The sequence below is a fragment of the Lasioglossum baleicum genome, chromosome 20, assembly GCF_051020765.1.
Source record: "Lasioglossum baleicum chromosome 20, iyLasBale1, whole genome shotgun sequence".
Taxonomy (NCBI): Eukaryota; Metazoa; Arthropoda; class Insecta; order Hymenoptera; family Halictidae; genus Lasioglossum; species Lasioglossum baleicum.
In genome coordinates this window covers 107,443-129,810 of record NC_134948.1, presented here as the reverse complement: position 1 = coordinate 129,810, position 22,368 = coordinate 107,443, and positions in this window count along the sequence as shown.

The window sequence follows — 22,368 nt, the reverse complement described above, 5'->3', positions numbered from 1 at the left end:
ACGCGTCCATCTCAGCTTCGGTTGGAGAACGAAATCCTGCGCGGGTTCCACTCTGTGTTGGTGCAATATTGGATTGTACAGCTTAATTCTCACGTTTCGCTGGACCAGTGGTGATAATAACAGCTTGCAATTCTTCGAATCCAAAAGCTTTCACTTGTGCTTTACAGCAGTGCTCCACAAACTTTTTATAATCGCGAACCGGTCAACGTTTGATAACTTTACCGCGCCCCGTTTTGGGGGTTGGGGGACGATAATTGTTTATATTTTTGCGGAGGCTTCGGCCCCGTCTCAGCAGTGAGACGGAGACCCTCGCAGAACAAATTCCAACTTTTCATTATCACGGTGTCAATTGTTTATATTGTTACGGTGGCTTCGACCACTTCTCGCCGGTGAGACGGTGAGCCGCGCAGAATAAATTCCAATTTTACTTCATCACGTCGTCCTCCGACGAATCGAAATACCCTTTGTTGATGGCCGCGTATTCTTCGAACGCGTCCATCTCAGCTTCGGTTGTCAACTCTGTGATGGTGCAATATTGGATTGTACAGCTTAATTCTCACGTTTCGCTGGACCAGTGGTGATAATAACACCTTGCAATTCTTCGAATCCAAAAGCTTTCACTTGTGCTTTACAGCAGTGATCCCCAAAATTTTATAATCGCGAACCGGTCAACGTTTGATAATTTTACCGCGCCCCGTTGAGGGGGCGACGATAATTGTGTATATTTTTGCGGAGGCTTCGGCCCCGTCTCAGCAGTGAGACGGAGAGCCTTGAAGAATAAATTCCAATTTTTCTTTATCAGGTCGTTCTCCGACGGATCGAAATACCTTCCTTTGTGGATGGTTGCGTATTCCTCGAACGCGTCCATCTCTGCTTCGATTCGAGAACGATATACTGCGCGTGGATCCATTCTGTGTTGGTGCAATATTGGGCTACACAGCTCATTTCTCAGGGTTCGCAAGACCTGTGGTGAAAATACGAGCTCGCCGGTCAATGATTAGGGGCGAGACTTTAATTATTTATATTTTTGCGGAGGCTTCGGCCCCGTCTCGCCAGTGGGACGGTAAGCCTCGCAGAACAAATTCCAACTTATCTCTATAACGGCGTCAATTGTTTATATTGTTGCGGTGGTTTCGACCACTTCTCGCCGGTGAGACGGTGAGCCTCGCAGAATAAATTCCAATTTTACTTCATCACGTCGTCCTCCGACGAATCGAAATACCCTTTGTGGATGGTCGCGTATTCTTCGAACGCGTCCATCTCTGCTTCTGTTGGAGAACGAGATCCCGCGCGTGGTTCCACTCTGTGTTGGTGCAAGATTGGGTTGTACAGCTTAATTCTCACGTTTCTCTGGACCAGTGGGGATTATAAGTGCTTGCAATTCTTCGAATCCAAAAGCTTTCACTTGTGCTTTACAGCACTGCTCCCCAAACTTTTTATAGTCGCGAACCAGACAACGTTTGATAATTTTACCGCGCCCCGTTGAGGGGGGGACGATGAATGTTTATATTTCTGCGGAGGCTTCGGAACCGTCTCAGCAGTGAGACGGAGAGCCTTGCAGAATAAATTCCAATTTTTCTTTATCAGGTCGTTCGCCGACGAATCGAAATACCATCCTTTGTGGATGGTTGCGTATTCCTCGAACGCGTCCACCTCTGCTTCGGTTGGAGAACGAGATCCTGCGCGTGGTTCCACTCTGTGTTGATGCAATATTGAGTTATACAGCTTAATTCTCACATTTCGTTAGACCAGTGGTGAAAATGCGAGCTTGCAATTCTTCGAATCCAAAGGCTTTCACTTGAGCTTAACAGCAGTGCTCCGCAACCATTTTATAGCCGCGGACAGGGCAACGTTTGATAATTTTACTGCGCCTCGATGAGGGGGGGGGGCGTCAATTGTTTATATTGTTACGGTGGCTTCGACCACTTCTCGCCGGTGAGACGGTGAGCCGCGCAGAATAAATTCCAATTTTACTTCATCACGTCGTCCTCCGACGAATCGAAATACCCTTTGTTGATGGCCGCGTATTCTTCGAACGCGTCCATCTCAGCTTCGGTTGGAGAACGAAATCCTGCGCGGGTTCCACTCTGTGTTGGTGCAATATTGGATTGTACAGCTTAATTCTCACGTTTCGCTGGACCAGTGGTGATAATAACAGCTTGCAATTCTTCGAATCCAAAAGCTTTCACTTGTGCTTTACAGCAGTGCTCCCCAAACTTTTTATAATCGCGAACCGGTCAACGTTTGATAATTTTACCGCGCCCCGTTGAGGGGGGGGGGCGATAATTGTTTATATTTTTGCGGAGGCTTCGGCCCCGTCTCAGCAGTGAGACGGAGAGCCTTGCAGAATAAATTCCAATTTTTCTTTATCAGGTCGTCCTCCGACGAATCGAAATACCCTCCTTTGTGGATGGTTGGGTATTCCTCGAACGCGTCCATCTCTGCTTCGGTTGGAGAACGAGATCCTGCGCGTGGTTCCACTCTGTGTTGGTGCAATATTGGGATATACAGCTTAATTCTCACATTTCGTTAGACCAGTGGTAAAAATGCGACCTTGCAATTCTTCGAATCCAAAGGCTTTCACTTGTGCTTAACAGCAGTGCTCCCCAACCATTTTATAGCCGCGCACAGGGCAACGTTTGATAATTTTACGGCGCCTCGATGAGGGGGGGGGGCGTCAATTGTTTATATTGTTACGGTGGCTTCGACCACTTCCCGCCGGTGAGACGGTGAGCCGCGCAGAATAATTTCCAATTTTACTTCATCACGTCGTCCTCCGACGAATCGAAATACCCTTTGTTGATGGCCGCGTATTCTTCGAACTCGATCTTCTCAGCTTCGGTTGGAGACCGAAATCCTGCGCGGGATCCACTCTGTGTTGGTGCAATATTGGATTGTACAGCTTAATTCTCACGTTTCGCTGAACCAGTGGTGATAATAAGAGCTTGCAATTCTTCGAATCCAAAAGCTTTCACTTGTGCTTTACGGCAGTGCTCCCCAAACTTTTTATAATCGCGAACCGGTCAACGTTTGATAATTTTACCGCGCCCCGTTGAGGGGGGGGGGACGATAATTGTTTATATTTTTGCGGAGGCTTCGGCCCCGTCTCAGCAGTGAGACGGAGAGCCTTGCAGAATCAATTCCAATTTTTGTTTATCAGGTCGTTCTCCGAGGAACGAAATACCCTCCTTTGTGGATGGTTGCGTATTCCTCGAACGCGTCCATCTCTGCTTCGGTTGGAGAACGAGATCCCGCGCGTGGTTCCACTCTGTGTTGGTGCAATATTGAGTTATACAGCTTAATTCTCACATTTCGTTAGACCAGTGGTGAAAATGCGAGCTTGCAATTCTTCGAATCCAAAGGCTTTCACTTGTGCTTAACAGCAGTGCTCCCCAACCATTTTATAGCCGCGGACAGGGCAACCTTTGATAATTTTACGGCGCCTCGATGAGGGGGGGGGGCGTCAATTGTTTATATTGTTACGGTGGCTCCGACCACTTCTCGCCGGTGAGACGGTGAGCCGCGCAGAATAAATTCCAATTTTACTTCATCACGTCGTCCTCCGACGAATCGAAATACCCTTTGTTGATGGCCGCGTATTCTTCGAACGTGACCTTCTCAGCTTCGGTTGGAGAACGAAATCCTGCGCGGGTTCCACTCTGTGTTGGTGCAATATTGGATTGTACAGCTTAATTCTCACGTTTCGCTGGAACAGTGGTGATAATAACAGCTTGCAATTCTTCGAATCCAAAAGCTTTCACTTGTGCTTTACAGCAGTGCTCCCCAAACTTTTTATAATCGCGAACCGGTCAACGTTTGATAATTTTACCGCGGCCCGTTGAGGGGGGGGGGGGACGATAATTGTTTATATTTTTGCGGAGGCTTCGGCCCCGTCTCAGCAGTGAGACGGAGAGCCTTGCAGAATCAATTCCAATTTTTGTTTATCAGGTCGTTCTCCGAGGACCGAAATACCCTCCTTTGTGGATGGTTGCGTATTCCTCGAACGCGTCCATCTCTGCTTCGGTCGGAGAACGAGATCCCGCGCGTGGTTCCACTCTGTGTTGGTGCAATATTGAGTTATACAGCTTAATTCTCACATTTCGTTAGACCAGTGGTGAAAATGCGAGCTTGCAATTCTTCGAATCCAAAGGCTTTCACTTGTGCTTAACAGCAGTGCTCCCCAACCATTTTATAGCCGCGGACAGGGCAACGTTTGATAATTTTACGGCGCCTCGATGAGGGGGGGGGGGCGTCAATTGTTTATATTGTTACGGTGGCTTCGACCACTTCTCGCCGGTGAGACGGTGAGCCGCGCAGAATAAATTCCAATTTTACTTCATCACGTCGTCCTCCGACGAATCGAAATACCCTTTGTTGATGGCCGCGTATTCTTCGAACGCGTCCATCTCAGCTTCGGTTGGAGAACGAAATCCTGCGCGGGTTCCACTCTGTGTTGGTGCAATATTGGATTGTACAGCTTAATTCTCACATTTCGTTAGACCAGTGGTGAAAATGCGAGCTTGCAATTCTTCGAATCCAAAGGCTTTCACTTGTGCTTAACAGCAGTGCTCCCCAACCATTTTATAGCCGCAGACAGGGCAACCTTTGATAATTTTACGGCGCCTCGATGAGGGGGGGGGGGCGTCAATTGTTTATATTGTTACGGTGGCTTCGACCACTTCTCGCCGGTGAGACGGTGAGCCGCGCAGAATAATTTCCAATTTTACTTCATCACGTCGTCCTCCGACGAATCGAAATACCCTTTGTTGATGGCCGCGTATTCTTCGAACCCGATCTTCTCAGCTTCGGTTGGAGACCGAAATCCTGCGCGGGTTCCACTCTGTGTTGGCGCAATATTGGATTGTACAGCTTAATTCTCACGTTTCGCTGAACCAGTGGTGATAATAAGAGCTTGCAATTCTTCGAATCCAAAGGCTTTCACTTGTGCTTAACAGCAGTGCTCCCCAACCATTTTATAGCCGCGGACAGGGCAACCTTTGATAATTTTACGGCGCCTCGATGAGGGGGGGGGGCGTCAATTGTTTATATTGTTACTGTGGCTTCGACCACTTCTCGCCGGTGAGACGGTGAGCCGCGCAGAATAAATTCCAATTTTACTTCATCACGTCGTCCTCCGACGAATCGAAATACCCTTTGTTGATGGCCGCGTATTCTTCGAACTCGATCTTCTCAGCTTCGGTTGGAGAACAAAATCCTGCGCGGGTTCCACTCTGTGTTGGTGCAATATTGGATTGTACAGCTTAATTCTCACGTTTCGCTGGACCAGTGGTGATAATAAGAGCTTGCAATTCTTCGAATCCAAAAGCTTTCACTTGTGCTTTACAGCAGTGCTCCCGAAACTTTTTATAATCGCGAACCGGTCAACGTTTGATAATTTTACCGCGCCCCGTTGAGGGGGGGGGGGACGATAATTGTTTATATTTTTGCGGAGGCTTCGGCCCCGTCTCAGCAGTGAGACGGAGAGCCTTGCAGAATCAATTCCAATTTTTGTTTATCAGGTCGTTCTCCGAGGACCGAAATACCCTCCTTTGTGGATGGTTGCGTATTCCTCGAACGCGTCCATCTCTGCTTCGGTTGGAGAACGAGATCCTGCGCGTGGTTCCACTCTGTGTTGGTGCAATATTGAGTTATACAGCTTAATTCTCACATTTCGTTAGACCAGTGGTGAAAATGCGAGCTTGCAATTCTTCGAATCCAAAGGCTTTCACTTGAGCTTAACAGCAGTGCTCCGCAACCATTTTATAGCCGCGGACAGGGCAACGTTTGATAATTTTACTGCGCCTCGATGAGGGGGGGGGGGGCGTCAATTGTTTATATTGTTACGGTGGCTTCGACCACTTCTCGCCGGTGAGACGGTGAGCCGCGCAGAATAAATTCCAATTTTACTTCATCACGTCGTCCTCCGACGAATCGAAATACCCTTTGTTGATGGCCGCGTATTCTTCGAACGCGTCCATCTCAGCTTCGGTTGGAGAACGAAATCCTGCGCGGGTTCCACTCTGTGTTGGTGCAATATTGGATTGTACAGCTTAATTCTCACGTTTCGCTGAACCAGTGGTGATAATAAGAGCTTGCAATTCTTCGAATCCAAAAGCTTTCACTTGTGCTTTACAGCAGTGCTCCCCAAACTTTTTATAATCGCGAACCGGTCAACGTTTGATAATTTTACCGCGCCCCGTTGAGGGGGGGGGGACGATAATTGTTTATATTTTTGCGGAGGCTTCGGCCCCGTCTCAGCAGTGAGACGGAGAGCCTTGCAGAATCAATTCCAATTTTTGTTTATCAGGTCGTTCTCCGAGGACCGAAATACCCTCCTTTGTGGATGGTTGCGTATTCCTCGAACGCGTCCATCTCTGCTTCGGTCGGAGAACGAGATCCCGCGCGTGGTTCCACTCTGTGTTGGTGCAATATTGAGTTATACAGCTTAATTCTCACATTTCGTTAGACCAGTGGTGAAAATGCGAGCTTGCAATTCTTCGAATCCAAAGGCTTTCACTTGTGCTTAACAGCAGTGCTCCCCAACCATTTTATAGCCGCGGACAGGGCAACCTTTGATAATTTTACGGCGCCTCGATGAGGGGGGGGGGCGTCAATTGTTTATATTGTTACGGTTGCTTCGACCACTTCTCGCCGATGAGACGGTGAGCCGCGCAGAATAAATTCCAATTTTACTTCATCACGTCGTCCTCCGACGAATCGAAATACCCTTTGTTGATGACCGCGTATTCTTCGAACGCGTCCATCTCAGCTTCGGTTGGAGAACGAAATCCTGCGCGGGTTCCACTCTGTGTTGGTGCAATATTGGATTGTACAGCTTAATTCTAACGTTTCGCTGAACCAGTGGTGATAATAAGAGCTTGCAATTCTTCGAATCCAAAAGCTTTCACTTGTGCTTTACAGCAGTGCTCCCCAAACTTTTTATAATCGCGAACCGGTCAACGTTTGATAATTTTACCGCGGCCCGTTGAGGGGGGGGGGACGATAATTGTTTATATTTTTGCGGAGACTTCGGCCCCGTCTCAGCAGTGAGACGGAGAGCCTTGCAGAATCAATTCCAATTTTTGTTTATCAGGTCGTTCTCCGAGGACCGAAATACCCTCCTTTGTGGATGGTTGCGTATTCCTCGAACGCGTCCATCTCTGCTTCGGTCGGAGATTGAGATCCCGCGCGTGGTTCCACTCTGTGTTGGTGCAATATTGAGTTATACAGCTTAATTCTCACATTTCGTTAGACCAGTGGTGAAAATGCGAGCTTGCAATTCTTCGAATCCAAAGGCTTTCACTTGTGCTTAACAGCAGTGCTCCCCAACCATTTTATAGCCGCGGACAGGGCAACCTTTGATAATTTTACGGCGCCTCGATGAGGGGGGGGGGCGTCAATTGTTTATATTGTTACGGTGGCTTCGACCACTTCTCGCAGGTGAGACGGTGAGCCGCGCAGAATAAATTCCAATTTTACTTCATCACGTCGTCCTCCGACGAATCGAAATACCCTTTGTTGATGGCCGCGTATTCTTCGAACGCGACCTTCTCAGCTTCGGTTGGAGAACGAAATCCTGCGCGGGTTCCAGTCTGTGTTGGTGCAATATTGGATTGTACATCTTAATTCTCACGTTTCGCTGGACCAGTGGTGATAATAACAGCTTGCAATTCTTCGAATCCAAAAGCTTTCACTTGTGCTTTACAGCAGTGCTCCCCAAACTTTTTATAATCGCGAACCGGTCCACGTTTGATAATTTTACCGCGGCCCGTTGAGGGGGGGGGACGATAATTGTTTATATTTTTGCGGAGGCTTCGGCCCCGTCTCAGCAGTGAGACGGAGAGCCTTGCAGTATAAATTCCAATTTTTCTTTATCAGGTCGTTCTCCGACGAATCGAAATACCCTCCTTTGTGGATGGTTGCGTATTCCTCGAACGCGTCCATGTCTGCTTCGGTTGGAGAACGAGATCCTGCGCGTGATTCCACTCTGTGTTGGTGCATTATTGGGTTATACAGCTTAATTCTCACATTTCGTTAGACCAGTGGTGAAAATGCGAGCTTGCAATTCTTCGAATCCAAAGGCTTTCACTTGTGCTTAACAGCAGTGCTCCCCAACCATTTTATAGCCGCGGACAGGGCAACGTTTGATAATTTTACGGCGCCTCGATGAGGGGGGGGGGCGTCAATTGTTTATATTGTTACGGTGGCTTCGACCACTTCTCGCCGGTGAGACGGTGAGCCGCGCAGAATAAATACCAATTTTACTTCATCACGTCGTCCTCCGACGAATCGAAATACCCTTTGTTGATCGCCGCGTATTCTTCGAACGCGACCTTCTCAGCTTCGGTTGGAGAACGAAATCCTGCGCGGGTTCCACTCTGTGTTGGTGCAATATTGGATTGTACAGCTTAATTCTCACGTTTCGCTGGACCAGTGGTGATAATAAGAGCTTGCAATTCTTCGAATCCAAAAGCTTTCACTTGTGCTTTACAGCAGTGCTCCCGAAACTTTTTATAATCGCGAATCGGTCAACGTTTGATAATTTTACCGCGCCCCGTTGAGGGGGGGGGGACGATAATTGTTTATATTTTTGCGGAGGCTTCGGCCCCGTCTCAGCAGTGAGACGGAGAGCCTTGCAGTATAAATTCCAATTTTTCTTTATCAGGTCGTTCTCCGAGGACCGAAATACCCTCCTTTGTGGATGGTTGCGTATTCCTCGAACGCGTCCATCTCTGCATCGGTTGGAGAACGAGATCCTGCGCGTGGTTGCACTCTGTGTTGGTGCAATATTGGGTTATACATCTTAATTCTCACATTTCGTTACACCAGTGGTGAAAATGCGAGCTTGCAATTCTTCGAATCCAAAGGCTTTCACTTGTGCTTAACAGCAGTGCTCCCCAACCATTTTATAGCCGCGGACAGGGCAACGTTTGATAATTTTACGGCGCCTCGATGAGGGGGGGGGGGCGTCAATTGTTTATATTGTTACGGTGGCTTCGACCACTTCTCGCCGGTGAGACGGTGAGCCGCGCAGAATAAATTCCAATTTTACTTCATCACGTCGTCCTCCGACGAATCGAAATACCCTTTGTTGATGGCCGCGTATTCTTCGAACGCGACCTTCTCAGCTTCGGTTGGAGAACGAAATCCTGCGCGGGTTCCACTTTGTGTTGGTGCAATATTGGATTGTACAGCTTAATTCTCACGTTTCGCTGGACCAGTGGTGATAATAACAGCTTGCAATTCTTCGAATCCAAAAGCTTTCACTTGTGCTTTACAGCAGTGCTCCCCAAACTTTTTATAATCGCGAACCGGTCAACGTTTGATAATTTTACCGCGGCCCGTTGAGGGGGGGGGGACGATAATTGTTTATATTTTTGCGGAGGCTTCGGCCCCGTCTCAGCAGTGAGACGGAGAGCCTTGCAGAATAAATTCCAATTTTTCTTTATCAGGTCGTTCTCCGACGAATCGAAATACCCTCCTTTGTGGATGGTTGCGTATTCCTCGAACGCGTCCATCTCTGCTTCGGTTGGAGAACGAGATCCTGCGCGTGGTTCCTCTCTGTGTTGGTGCAATATTGGGTTATACAGCTTAATTCTCACATTTCGTTAGACCAGTGGTGAAAATGCGAGCTTGCAATTCTTCGAATCCAAAGGCTTTCACTTGTGCTTAACAGCAGTGCTCCCCAACCATTTTATAGCCGCGGACAGGGCAACGTTTGATAATTTTACGGCGCCTCGATGAGGGGGGGGGCGTCAATTGTTTATATTGTTACGGTGGCTTCGACCACTTCTCGCCGGTGAGACGGTGAGCCGCGCAGAATAAATTCTTGCTTTATCAGGTCGTTCTCCGACGAATCGAAATACCCTCCTTTGTGGATGGTTGCGTATTCCTCGAACGCGTCCATCTCTGCTTCGGTTGGAGAACGAGATCCTGCGCGTGGTTCCACTCTGTGTTGGTGCAATATTGGGTTATACAGCTTAATTCTCACATTTCGTTAGACCAGTGGTGAAAATGCGAGCTTGCAATTCTTCGAATCCAAAGGCTTTCACTTGTGCTTAACAGCAGTGCTCCCTAACCATTTTATAGCCGCGGACAGGGCAACGTTTGATAATTTTACGGCGCCTCGATGAGGGGGGGGGGCGTCAATTGTTTATATTGTTACGGTGGCTTCGACCACTTCTCGCCGGTGAGACGGTGAGCCGCGCAGAATAAATTCCAATTTTACTTCATCACGTCGTCCTCCGACGAATCGAAATACCCTTTGTTGATGGCCGCGTATTCTTCGAACGCGACCTTCTCAGCTTCGGTTGGAGAACGAAATCCTGCGCGGGTTCCACTCTGTGTTGGTGCAATATTGGATTGTACAGCTTAATTCTCACGTTTCGCTGGACCAGTGGTGATAATAACAGCTTGCAATTCTTCGAATCCAAAAGCTTTCACTTGTACTTTACAGCAGTGCTCCCCAAACTTTTTATAATCGCGAACCGGTCAACGTTTGATAATTTTACCGCGGCTCGTTGAGGGGGGGGGGACGATAATTGTTTATATTTTTGCGGAGGCTTCGGCCCCGTCTCAGCAGTGAGACGGAGAGCCTTGCAGAATCAATTCCAATTTTTGTTTATCAGGTCGTTCTCCGAGGACCGAAATACCCTCCTTTGTGGATGGTTGCGTATTCCTCGAACGCGTCCATCTCTGCTTCGGTTGGAGAACGAGATCCTGCGCGTGGTTCCACTCTGTGTTGGTGCAATATTGAGTTATACAGCTTAATTCTCACATTTCGTTAGACCAGTGGTGAAAATGCGAGCTTGCAATTCTTCGAATCCAAAGGCTTTCACTTGAGCTTAACAGCAGTGCTCCGCAACCATTTTATAGCCGCGGACAGGGCAACGTTTGATAATTTTACTGCGCCTCGATGAGGGGGGGGGGGCGTCAATTGTTTATATTGTTACGGTGGCTTCGACCACTTCTCGCCGGTGAGACGGTGAGCCGCGCAGCATAAATTCCAATTTTACTTCATCACGTCGTCCTCCGACGAATCGAAATACCCTTTGTTGATGGCCGCGTATTCTTCGAACGCGTCCATCTCAGCTTCGGTTGGAGAACGAAATCCTGCGCGGGTTCCACTCTGTGTTGGTGCAATATTGGATTGTACAGCTTAATTCTCACGTTTCGCTGAACCAGTGGTGATAATAAGAGCTTGCAATTCTTCGAATCCAAAAGCTTTCACTTGTGCTTTACAGCAGTGCTCCCCAAACTTTTTATAATCGCGAACCGGTCAACGTTTGATAATTTTACCGCGCCCCGTTGAGGGGGGGGGGGACGATAATTGTTTATATTTTTGCGGAGGCTTCGGCCCTGTCTCAGCAGTGAGACGGAGAGCCTTGCAGAATCAATTCCAATTTTTGTTTATCAGGTCGTTCTCCGAGGACCGAAATACCCTCCTTTGTGGATGGTTGCGTATTCCTCGAACGCGTCCATCTCTGCTTCGGTCGGAGAACGAGATCCCGCGCGTGGTTCCACTCTGTGTTGGTGCAATATTGAGTTATACAGCTTAATTCTCACATTTCGTTAGACCAGTGGTGAAAATGCGAGCTTGCAATTCTTCGAATCCAAAGGCTTTCACTTGTGCTTAACAGCAGTGCTCCCCAACCATTTTATAGCCGCGGACAGGGCAACCTTTGATAATTTTACGGCGCCTCGATGAGGGGGGGGGGCGTCAATTGTTTATATTGTTACGGTTGCTTCGACCACTTCTCGCCGGTGAGACGGTGAGCCGCGCAGAATAAATTCCAATTTTACTTCATCACGTCGTCCTCCGACGAATCGAAATACCCTTTGTTGATGACCGCGTATTCTTCGAACGCGTCCATCTCAGCTTCGGTTGGAGAACGAAATCCTGCGCGGGTTCCACTCTGTGTTGGTGCAATATTGGATTGTACAGCTTAATTCTAACGTTTCGCTGAACCAGTGGTGATAATAAGAGCTTGCAATTCTTCGAATCCAAAAGCTTTCACTTGTGCTTTACAGCAGTGCTCCCCAAACTTTTTATAATCGCGAACCGGTCAACGTTTGATAATTTTACCGCGGCCCGTTGAGGGGGGGGACGATAATTGTTTATATTTTTGCGGAGACTTCGGCCCCGTCTCAGCAGTGAGACGGAGAGCCTTGCAGAATCAATTCCAATTTTTGTTTATCAGGTCGTTCTCCGAGGACCGAAATACCCTCCTTTGTGGATGGTTGTGTATTCCTCGAACGCGTCCATCTCTGCTTCGGTCGGAGATTGAGATCCCGCGCATGGTTCCACTCTGTGTTGGTGCAATATTGAGTTATACAGCTTAATTCTCACATTTCGTTAGACCAGTGGTGAAAATGCGAGCTTGCAATTCTTCGAATCCAAAGGCTTTCACTTGTGCTTAACAGCAGTGCTCCCCAACCATTTTATAGCCGCGGACAGGGCAACCTTTGATAATTTTACGGCGCCTCGATGAGGGGGGGGGGCGTCAATTGTTTATATTGTTACGGTGGCTTCGACCACTTCTCGCAGGTGAGACGGTGAGCCGCGCAGAATAAATTCCAATTTTACTTCATCACGTCGTCCTCCGACGAATCGAAATACCCTTTGTTGATGGCCGCGTATTCTTCGAACGCGACCTTCTCAGCTTCGGTTGGAGAACGAAATCCTGCGCGGGTTCCACTCTGTGTTGGTGCAATATTGGATTGTACATCTTAATTCTCACGTTTCGCTGGACCAGTGGTGATAATAACAGCTTGCCATTCTTCGAATCCAAAAGCTTTCACTTGTGCTTTACAGCAGTGCTCCCCAAACTTTTTATAATCGCGAACCGGTCCACGTTTGATAATTTTACCGCGGCCCGTTGAGGGGGGGGGACGATAATTGTTTATATTTTTGCGGAGGCTTCGGCCCCGTCTCAGCAGTGAGACGGAGAGCCTTGCAGTATAAATTCCAATTTTTCTTTATCAGGTCGTTCTCCGACGAATCGAAATACCCTCCTTTGTGGATGGTTGCGTATTCCTCGAACGCGTCCATGTCTGCTTCGGTTGGAGAACGAGATCCTGCGCGTGATTCCACTCTGTGTTGGTGCATTATTGGGTTATACAGCTTAATTCTCACATTTCGTTAGACCAGTGGTGAAAATGCGAGCTTGCAATTCTTCGAATCCAAAGGCTTTCACTTGTGCTTAACAGCAGTGCTCCCCAACCATTTTATAGCCGCGGACAGGGCAACGTTTGATAATTTTACGGCGCCTCGAGGAGGGGGGGGGGCGTCAATTGTTTATATTGTTACGGTGGCTTCGACCACTTCTCGCCGGTGAGACGGTGAGCCGCGCAGAATAAATACCAATTTTACTTCATCACGTCGTCCTCCGACGAATCGAAATACCCTTTGTTGATCGCCGCGTATTCTTCGAACGCGACCTTCTCAGCTTCGGTTGGAGAACGAAATCCTGCGCGGGTTCCACTCTGTGTTGGTGCAATATTGGATTGTACAGCTTAATTCTCACGTTTCGCTGGACCAGTGGTGATAATAAGAGCTTGCAATTCTTCGAATCCAAAAGCTTTCACTTGTGCTTTACAGCAGTGCTCCCGAAACTTTTTATAATCGCGAACCGGTCAACGTTTGATAATTTTACCGCGCCCCGTTGAGGGTGGGGGGGACGATAATTGTTTATATTTTTGCGGAGGCTTCGGCCCCGTCTCAGCAGTGAGACGGAGAGCCTTGCAGAATAAATTCCAATTTTGCTTTATCAGGTCGTTCTCCGACGAATCGAAATACCCTCCTTTGTGGATGGTTGCGTATTCCTCGAACGCGTCCATCTCTGCTTCGGTTGGAGAACGAGATCCTGCGCGTGGTTCCACTCTGTGTTGGTGCAATATTGGGTTATACAGCTTAATTCTCACATTTCGTTAGACCAGTGGTGAAAATGCGAGCTTGCAATTCTTCGAATCCAAAGGCTTTCACTTGTGCTTAACAGCAGTGCTCCCTAACCATTTTATAGCCGCGGACAGGGCAACGTTTGATAATTTTACGGCGCCTCGATGAGGGGGGGGGGCGTCAATTGTTTATATTGTTACGGTGGCTTCGACCACTTCTCGCCGGTGAGACGGTGAGCCGCGCAGAATAAATTCCAATTTTACTTCATCACGTCGTCCTCCGACGAATCGAAATACCCTTTGTTGATGGCCGCGTATTCTTCGAACGCGACCTTCTCAGCTTCGGTTGGAGAACGAAATCCTGCGCGGGTTCCACTCTGTGTTGGTGCAATATTGGATTGTACAGCTTAATTCTCACGTTTCGCTGGACCAGTGGTGATAATAACAGCTTGCAATTCTTCGAATCCAAAAGCTTTCACTTGTACTTTACAGCAGTGCTCCCCAAACTTTTTATAATCGCGAACCGGTCAACGTTTGATAATTTTACCGCGGCCCGTTGAGGGGGGGGGGACGATAATTGTTTATATTTTTGCGGAGGCTTCGGCCCCGTCTCAGCAGTGAGACGGAGAGCCTTGCAGAATCAATTCCAATTTTTGTTTATCAGGTCGTTCTCCGAGGACCGAAATACCCTCCTTTGTGGATGGTTGCGTATTCCTCGAACGCGTCCATCTCTGCTTCGGTTGGAGAACGAGATCCTGCGCGTGGTTCCACTCTGTGTTGGTGCAATATTGGATTGTACAGCTTAATTCTCACGTTTCGCTGGACCAGTGGTGATAATAACAGCTTGCAATTCTTCAAATCCAAAAGCTTTCACTTGTGCTTTACAGCAGTGCTCCCCAAACTTTTTATAATCGCGAACCGGTCAACGTTTGATAATTTTACCGCGGCCCGTTGAGGGGGGGGGGACGATAATTGTTTATATTTTTGCGGAGGCTTCGGCCCCGTCTCAGCAGTGAGACGGAGAGCCTTGCTGAATAAATTCCAATTTTTCTTTATCAGGTCGTTCTCCGACGAATCGAAATACCCTCCTTTGTGGATGGTTGCGTATTCCTCGAACGCGTCCATCTCTGCTTCGGTTGGAGAACGAGATCCTGCGCGTGGTTCCACTCTGTGTTGGTGCAATATTGGGTTATACAGCTTAATTCTCACATTTCGTTAGACCAGTGGTGAAAATGCGAGCTTGCAATTCTTCGAATCCAAAGGCTTTCACTTGTGCTTAACAGCAGTGCTCCCTAACCATTTTATAGCCGCGGACAGGGCAACGTTTGATAATTTTACGGCGCCTCGATGAGGGGGGGGGCGTCAATTCTTTATATTGTTACGGTGGCTTCGACCACTTCTCGCCGGTGAGACGGTGAGCCGCGCAGAATAATTTCCAATTTTACTTCATCACGTCGTCCTCCGACGAATCGAAATAACCTTTGTTGATGGCCGCGTATTCTTCGAACTCGATCTTCTCAGCTTCGGTTGGAGAACGAAATCCTGCGCGGGTTCCACTCTGTGTTGGTGCAATATTGGATTGTACAGCTTAATTCTCATGTTTCGCTGGACCAGTGGTGATAATAAGAGCTTGCAATTCTTCGAATCCAAAAGATTTCACTTGTGCTTTACAGCAGTGCTCCCCAAACTTTTTATAATCGCGGACCGGTCAACGTTTGATAATTTTACCGCGCCCCGTTGAGGGGGGGGGGGCGATAATTGTTTATATTTTTGCGGAGGCTTCGGCCCCGTCTCAGCAGTGAGACGGAGAGCCTTGCAGAATAAATTCCAATTTTTCTTTATCAGGTCGTTCTCCGACGAATCGAAATACCCTCCTTTGTGGATGGTTGCGTATTCCTCGAACGCGTCCATCTCTGCTTCGGTTGGAGAACGAGATCCTGCGCGTGGTTCCACTCTGTGTTGATGCAATATTGAGTTATACAGCTTAATTCTCACATTTCGTTAGACCAGTGGTGAAAATGCGAGCTTGCAATTCTTCGAATCCAAAGGCTTTCACTTGAGCTTAACAGCAGTGCTCCGCAACCATTTTATAGACGCGGACAGGGCAACGTTTGATAATTTTACTGCGCCTCGATGAGGGGGGGGGGGCGTCAATTGTTTATATTGTTACGGTGGCTTCGACCACTTCTCGCCGGTGAGACGGTGAGCCGCGCAGAATAAATTCCAATTTTACTTCATCACGTCGTCCTCCGACGAATCGAAATACCCTTTGTTGATGGCCGCGTATTCTTCGAACGCGTCCATCTCAGCTTCGGTTGGAGAACGAAATCCTGCGCGGGTTCCACTCTGTGTTGGTGCAATATTGGATTGTACAGCTTAATTCTCACGTTTCGCTGGACCAGTGGTGATAATAATAGCTTGCAATTCTTCGAATCCAAAAGCTTTCACTTGTGCTTTACAGCAGTGCTCCCCAAACTTTTTATAATCGCGAACCGGTCAACGTTTGATAATTTTACCGCGCCCCGTTGAGGGGGGGGGCGATAATTGTTTATATTTTTGCGGAGGCTTCGGCCCCGTCTCAGCAGTGAGACGGAGAGCCTTGCAGAATAAATTCCAATTTTTCTTTATCAGGTCGTCCTCCGACGAATCGAAATACCCTCCTTTGTGGATGGTTGGGTATTCCTCGAACGCGTCCATCTCTGCTTCGGTTGGAGAACGAGATCCTGCGCGTGGTTCCACTCTGTGTTGGTGCAATATTGGGTTATACAGCTTAATTCTCACATTTCGTTCGACCAGTGGTGAAAATGCGAGCTTGCAATTCTTCGAATCCAAAGGCTTTCACTTGTGCTTAACAGCAGTGCTCCCCAACCATTTTATAGCCGCGCACAGGGCAACGTTTGATAATTTTACGGCGCCTCGATGAGGGGGGGGGGGCGTCAATTGTTTATATTGTTACGGTGGCTTCGACCACTTCTCGCCGTTGAGGCGGTGAGCCGCGCAGAATAATTTCCAATTTTACTTCATCACGTCGTCCTCCGACGAATCGAAATACCCTTTGTTGATGGCCGCGTATTCTTCGAACTCGATCTTCTCAGCTTCGGTTGGAGACCGAAATCCTGCGCGGGTTCCACTCTGTGTTGGTGCAATATTGGATTGTACAGCTTAATTCTCACGTTTCGCTGAACCAGTGGTGATAATAAGAGCTTGCAATTCTTCGAATCCAAAAGCTTTCACTTGTGCTTTACGGCTGTGCTCCCCAAACTTTTTATAATCGCGAACCGGTCAACGTTTGATAACACTGTCCAACACCAAATTTGATTTCAATATACTGTTGGGTCCTTCTTATAGAGTTTTTTGCGCTGATTCCGAATCTGGTTTTAATTTTTTTCCTATACGTCCAGTTTTTGAGAAAATGGAGTTTTAAAAAAAGACATATTTTTCAACTTTAAACAAATATTGTGATGTTATTATAAAAGATATTGAATTGTTGTTTACAGCAAACGATTCTGTAGACTTTCCCGAATACAGTGATATCCAATATTAATACATTATGATTGTTTAAACATGTTTAAACAATGATTAAAGACGGAGATGCACCACTTTTGCACCAATTTTTGCGGATATTTTCGAATTTATCTCAAAAAATAAGGGTCCAGCGAAAAATTGAACTATACCACGCGAAAGAGCAGACTTTTATCTTGAGAAACCCCCCTGTGAAGTTTGCATGGTCGACGTTTTTACCGAACCAGAAAGCAAAATATCTTCGCCCGACATGCGTTGACGCCAGTGGTGCTCTTCCACTAGCGCGGTCGTTCGTCGGGATACGGCGCGGCGCGCTGCGGTGAAACGGCGCGTGGCTATAAGCGCGCAATTATGTCAGCTTACTTAAATGTAATATTTTATTAAATGTGTTATACTATTGTTATTTATTATTTATTAGTATATTTATTCTGTATAAATTATTTTATGTATTTTTTAATGTTAGTCTCTCGTTTATAGTATATTTAATACAAAAAATACCTTTTGTAACAAAAAAATAATTTATTCACACACTACACTATTACACTATTTACAATGCTAATATATATGTGTACACTATTCAGATATAATACACTATATCGATTTAATATGGAGCAAACTATTTTAATTATGTATTTAAGTCAATAAAAATAGTCCCGTTTATATTGTGTTTGGACTTATTTTACTCGGAAGAATCTCGAGTGTTCATTGGCACTATAATTACAATACATAGATAAGACGACAATTACTGAAAATAAAATTTTTCAGTCACCGCATTGCAGACTTTCCTTACATTGTATGTATTCCGTTGTCCGTAGACCGTCATTTATTTCAAAATATCGTGTTGGTTCTTAAGAAAACTGATGCCAGAGTTCAGTTTCGGCTTTGTGTTTGTTGAAATCAGTCGTGTCAAGCATTTCAAATCTGCATTGCTACGTATAAAACTTCATAAAAAACATTTATAGTTATTTATAGTATTTTAGTTGTTGTGTATATAATATATGTATTTTAGTAGTGTATTATATCTGAATAGTGTACACATATATATTAACATTGTAAATAGTGTAATAGTGTAGTGTGTGAATAAATTATTTTTTTGTTACAAAAGGTATTTTTTGTATTAAATATACTATAAACGAGAGACTAACATTAAAAAATACATAAAATAATTTATACAGAATAAATATACTAATAAATAATAAATAACAATAATATAACATTTAATAAAATATTACATTTAAGTAAGCTGACATAATTGCGCGTTTATAGCCACGCGCCGTTTCACCGCAGCGCGCCGCGCCGTATCCCGACGAACGACCGCGCTAGTGGAAGAGCACCACTGGCGTCAACGCATGTCGGGCGAAGATATTTTGCTTTCTGGTTCGGTAAAAACGTCGACCATGCAAACTTCACAGGGGGGTTTCTCAAGATAAAAGTCTGCTCTTTCGCGTGGTATAGTTCAATTTTTCGCTGGACCCTTATTTTTTGAGATAAATTCGAAAATATCCGCAAAAATTGGTGCAAAAGTGGTGCATCTCCGTCTTTAATCATTGTTTAAACATGTTTAAACAATCATAATGTATTAATATTGGATATCACTGTATTCGGGAAAGTCTACAGAATCGTTTGCTGTAAACAACAATTCAATATCTTTTATAGTAACATCACAATATTTGTTTAAAGTTGAAAAATATGTTTTTTTTTCAAAGCCATGATTTTCAAAAACTGGACGTATAGGAAAAAAATTAAAACCAGATTCGGAATCAGCGCAAAAAACTCTATAAGAAGGACCCAACAGTATATTGAAATCACAAAAAAAGTTGAAATTTGTTGGACAGTGTAATTTTACCGCGCCCCGTTGAGGGGGGGGGGGACGATAATTGTTTATATTTTTGCGGAGGCTTCGGCCCCGTCTCAGCAGTGAGACGGAGAGCCTTGCAGAATCAATTCCAATTTTTGTTTATCAGGTCGTTCTCCGAGGAACGAAATACCCTCCTTTGTGGATGGTTGCGTATTCCTCGAACGCGTCCATCTCTGCTTCGGTTGGAGAACGAGATCCCGCGCGTGGTTCCACTCTGTGTTGGTGCAATATTGAGTTATACAGCTTAATTCTCACATTTCGTTAGACCAGTGGTGAAAATGCGAGCTTGCAATTCTTCGAATCCAAAGGCTTTCACTTGTGCTTAACAGCAGTGCTCCCCAACCATTTTATAGCCGCGGACAGGGCAACCTTTGATAATTTTACGGCGCCTCGATGAGGGGGGGGGGCGTCAATTGTTTATATTGTTACGGTGGCTCCGACCACTTCTCGCCGGTGAGACGGTGAGCCGCGCGGAATAAATTCCAATTTTACTTCATCACGTCGTCCTCCGACGAATCGAAATACCCTTTGTTGATGGCCGCGTATTCTTCGAACGCGACCTTCTCAGCTTCGGTTGGAGAACGAAATCCTGCGCGGGTTCCACTCTGTGTTGGTGCAATATTGGATTGTACAGCTTAATTCTCACGTTTCGCTGGAACAGTGGTGATAATAACAGCTTGCAATTCTTCGAATCCAAAAGCTTTCACTTGTGCTTTACAGCAGTGCTCCCCAAACTTTTTATAATCGCGAACCGGTCAACGTTTGATAATTTTACCGCGGCCCGTTGAGGGGGGGTGGACGATAATTGTTTATATTTTTGCGGAGGCTTTGGCCCCGTCTCAGCAGTGAGACGGAGAGCCTTGCAGAATAAATTCCAATTTTTCTTTATCAGGTCGTTCTCCGACGAATCGAAATACCCTCCTTTGTGGATGGTTGCGTATTCCTCGAACGCGTCCATCTCTGCTTCGGTTGGAGAACGAGATCCTGCGCGTGGTTCCTCTCTGTGTTGGTGCAATATTGGGTTATACAGCTTAATTCTCACATTTCGTTAGACCAGTGGTGAAAATGCGAGCTTGCAATTCTTCGAATCCAAAGGCTTTCACTTGTGCTTAACAGCAGTGCTCCCCAACAATTTTATAGCAGCGGACAGGGCTACCTTTGATAATTTTACGGCGCCTCGATGAGGGGGGGGGCGTCAATTGTTTATATTGTTACGGTGGCTTCGACCACTTCTCGCCGGTGAGACGGTGAGCCGCGCAGAATAATTTCCAATTTTACTTCATCACGTCGTCCTCCGACGAATCGAAATACCCTTTGTTGATGGCCGCGTATTCTTCGAACTCGATCTTCTCAGCTTCGGTTGGAGAACGAAATCCTGCGCGGGTTCCACTCTGTGTTGGTGCAGTATTGGATTGTACAGCTTAATTCTCACATTTCGTTAGACCAGTGGTGAAAATGCGAGCTTGCAATTCTTCGAATCCAAAGGCTTTCACTTGTGCTTTACAGCAGTGCTCCCCAAACTTTTTATAATCGCGAACCGGTCAACGTTTGATAATTTTACCGCGGTCCGTTAAGGGGGGGGGGACGATAATTGTTTATATTTTTGCGGAGGCTACGGCCCCGTCTCAGCAGTGAGACGGAGAGCCTTGCAGAATAAATTCCAATTTTTCTTTATCAGGTCGTTCTCCGACGAATCGAAATACCCTCCTTTGTTGATGGTTGCGTATTCCTCGAACGCGTCCATCTCTGCTTCGGTTGGAGAACGAGATCCTGCGCGTGGTTCCACTCTGTGTTGGTGCAATATTGGGTTATACAGCTTAATTCTCACATTTCGTTAGACCAGTGGTGAAAATGCGAGCTTGCAATTCTTCGAATCCAAAGGCTTTCACTTGTGCTTAACAGCAGTGCTCCCCAACCATTTTATAGCCGCGGACAGGGTAACCTTTGATAATTTTACGGCGCCTCGATGAGGGGGGGGCGTCAATTGTTTATATTGTTACGGTGGCTTCGACCACTTCTCGCCGGTGAGACGGTGAGCCGCGCAGAATAAATTCCAATTTTACTTCATCATGTCGTCCTCCGACGAATCGAAATACCCTTTGTTGATGGCCGCGTATTCTTCGAACGCGACCTTCTCAGCTTCGGTTTGAGAACGAAATCCTGCGCGGGTTCCACTCTGTGTTGGTGCAATATTGGATTGTACATCTTAATTCTCACGTTTCGCTGGACCAGTGGTGATAATAACAGCTTGCAATTCTTCGAATCCAAAAGCTTTCACTTGTGCTTTACAGCAGTGCTCCCCAAACTTTTTATAATCGCGAACCGGTCAACGTTTGATAATTTTACCGCGGCCCGTTGAGGGGGGTGGGACGATAATTGTTTATATTTTTGCGGAGGCTTCGGCCCCGTCTCAGCAGTGAGACGGAGAGCCTTGCAGAATAAATTCCAATTTTTCTTTATCAGGTCGTTCTCCGACGAATCGAAATACCCTCCTTTGTGGATGGTTGCGTATTCCTCGAACGCGTCCATCTCTGCTTCGGTTGGAGAACGAGATCCTGCGCGTGATTCCACTCTGTGTTGGTGCAATATTGGGTTATACAGCTTAATTCTCACATTTCGTTAGACCAGTGGTGAAAATGCGAGCTTGCAATTCTTCGAATCCAAAGGCTTTCACTTGTGCTTAACAGCAGTGCTCCCCAACCATTTTATAGCCGCGGACAGGGCAACGATTGATAATTTTACGGCGCCTCGATGAGGGGGGGGGGGCGTCAATTGTTTATATTGTTACGGTGGCTTCGACCACTTCTCGCCGGTGAGACGGTGAGCCGCGCAGAATAATTTCCAATTTTACTTCATCACGTCGTCCTCCGACGAATCGAAATACCCTTTGTTGATGGCCGCGTATTCTTCGAACTCGATCTTCTCAGCTTCGGTTGGAGAACGAAATCCTGCGCGGGTTCCACTCTGTGTTGGTGCAATATTGGATTGTACAGCTTAATTCTCACGTTTCGCTGGACCAGTGGTGATAATAAGAGCTTGCAATTCTTCGAATCCAAAAGCTTTCACTTGTGCTTTACAGCAGTGCTCCCCAA